Genomic DNA, 2,583 nt, shown 5'->3' with positions numbered 1-2,583 from the left:
TATGACAGGTGAGGAAAAAGAGACTCCAGAGGTTGTGATGTGACCCAGGTCATACAATTGTTGTTGTTGCCCTTTGTTTGAACTTGTAAAAAACCAAGCCATCAAGGCAGTGATGATCAAGTCATGATATGAATGTAATTTGGATTAAAATGAGGAGAATTGTGCAGACACCAATCTCACTATCTGCTCTAGAATCATGTGAGCTCAATGGGCCGGTATGGTAAGAAGAGATCACACTTTGACACAACCAAGATTCCCATATGGATTTATGAAGCCAAGTACAATGATCTATCCATAATTCCATGAATTTTGCAGAGGAATAAAGTGAATCTCCGGAAGATGAATGGACTTTGTCCAAAATCATGCAGTTAAAGTGACTTATGTAGGAGTTAAAAGTAGGTCTTCATCTTATTATGTAAGACTCCAACCTATGATGCCATACTACTTTTCCTGATAATGGCAATAAGTGAAAGAGTCTCTACAAGAAATAATATCTTATAGCGGCCACCACCCCGGGAGTGAGAGGGAACGCCGGGCAGCCGCTACACCGCCCCGCCATGGGGTCACCACTGCTGAGGCTGCTGGCAGCCGAGCTGCTCTGCGCTCCGGCCGCCTCCGCCACGGGAAGCAAAATTTGGACGGCCATAGATGTTTCTGACCATAAAACAATCCTGACCTGTAAATTGAATCAAAATTCAACACAAATTCAGGGTCATCGTTGGCTGAAAGGTGATAAGGTATTGCAAGAGGATTCGTCGAGTAGTCCAGAAACACGATATGAGGTTATGTCAGATGACAAAACCGGGCAATATCAGTGTGTCTTTCTTCCAGAAGTTGTTGGAAAGGCTGACATTACAAGTCAAAGGGCCCCCAAAGATTGTGGTGAGCAAGAAGTCAGAACATGGGAATGAGGGAGACATGATAGTTCTTACATGTGAGAGTAGCTCATATCCTCCTGTCGATCATTGGAATTGGTCCAAACTATCTGAACCTGGAAGTTATAGGAACATTTTAAATGGTAGTGAAGCGAGGATCATCATAATTGAGACCCCTGAAAAAACAGAGCTGCATGTTCAAGCTGCGGATTTAGAGATGGATGCTGGAAAATACATCTGCAACGGCACCAACTCTGAGGGCTCTGATTCTGCTGTAATCACGTTGAAAGTCCGTAGCTGCCTGGCTGCGCTCTGGCCCTTCCTAGGCATCGTGGCAGAGGTGCTGATCCTTGCCACTGTCATCTTCATCTATTAGAAGAAGAGAAAGGCTGATGACCTCACAGAAGCTGAACCCCCACGTGATGAGGATGGTGGATCTGCCCCACTGCAAAGCAGCTTGTCTCAGAATGACAAAGATGGACAAAATGTTCGTCAGAGAAATGCCAGTTGAGCAAAGAAGGTGACTTCTGATGAAGCTCTCACCTGGATGGATATCTGTGTGTCTGTGTGTGTGTATATCTGTGTGTCTGTATATTTCTTTACAATGTATCATGGAGTAAATTCCTAAAGTACCTTGCAAAATCCAAATTGTCTTCACCAAATTTTAGCAAACTAAATTGTAAATTTAAGTACTTTTGAAAATTGTTGGAGGGTGTTTTTTTATGTTTTTTTGTTTGCTTTTGTTTTCTCTATATGTAAATTTTTGTCCCTTGGCCACCAGTCAGTCTGATCTCTGGCCTCAGTCCCTGGGGATGTGGGGTAATAGATTTCATGATGCCTGTCCAGATTTCTGTACCCTTGTTCTGGGTGGTGCGTCACAGAATTGGGGAGAGTGTTTTCTTGGCAGGACGAGAGCTTTCTTTTTTTAGACGCTGGTTGCCCATAAGGGAGAAGATTCCACAGCAGCTGGCCCTATGTTCTAAAAGGGGAGAGTGTGTGCTAATATGTATTCTGGGGGAGAGTCCAGTGGGTCGAAGATAATCTTCTGCCCAACTAATCCAATGAAGTGGCTTTAAAAAAATCAGTCCTGCCAACTGCCTGTCCAAAGTGAAAGTCACAAGTATTCTTTGTTCCTTGCCTTTCTTAGCTGTTCCAAATGACCTTTTCTGTATGACATGATCCAACCTCTGTGGTTAAGAACAAGAGGCAGGCAAGCAGCTACAAAGACCCCTCTCATGTTCCCTGAATGTTCTCACTGGCAGTGTGCCCACACGCTGAGGGGTCACCCACACCCCCAGCTTAACAGATAGGGGCATCATCACGTTCATTGTATATTCCTTCACGACCTTTCCTTCCAAAATGCCACCTTCCAGCTAGACCATGGAAGAAACGGAATCTGAAATCCAACAAAGGTGATTGTGGTGATGACCAGCTACACAGACTGATTAGTATCATTGTCATATCATTAGCTCAGTGGAGCCAAATAGGTGGTAGGTGACAGGACTGTTCTGTTTGTGTAGACTAGATTTGTATATAATGTGCACAGAACCAGCTGCAGAGAAAACCTATTCCACTTGAAATGATGGCTCCTCATCCCTCTGCCCCAGTAACTGGGGGACATCAGTACATGGGAGGTCTGCTGGTTGCTGATGGTCCCTTGTATTTTGAGACACCCTGCCTGTTAACATTTCATCAATAAAGACATTTT

General features: G+C 44.2%; 1 pseudogene; it reads left to right on the top strand.

Annotated features, from left to right (window-relative positions):
- The first annotated feature begins 557 nt into the window (after window positions 1-557).
- Window positions 558-1,428, top strand: LOC141511197 (basigin-like; annotated as a pseudogene).
- Window positions 1,429-2,583: the final 1,155 nt, after the last annotated feature.

Source organism: Macrotis lagotis, chromosome 2 (assembly GCF_037893015.1).
Source record: "Macrotis lagotis isolate mMagLag1 chromosome 2, bilby.v1.9.chrom.fasta, whole genome shotgun sequence".
In the NCBI taxonomy this organism is placed as follows: Eukaryota; Metazoa; Chordata; class Mammalia; order Peramelemorphia; family Peramelidae; genus Macrotis; species Macrotis lagotis.
This window is presented reverse-complemented; position numbering and strand designations above follow the sequence as displayed.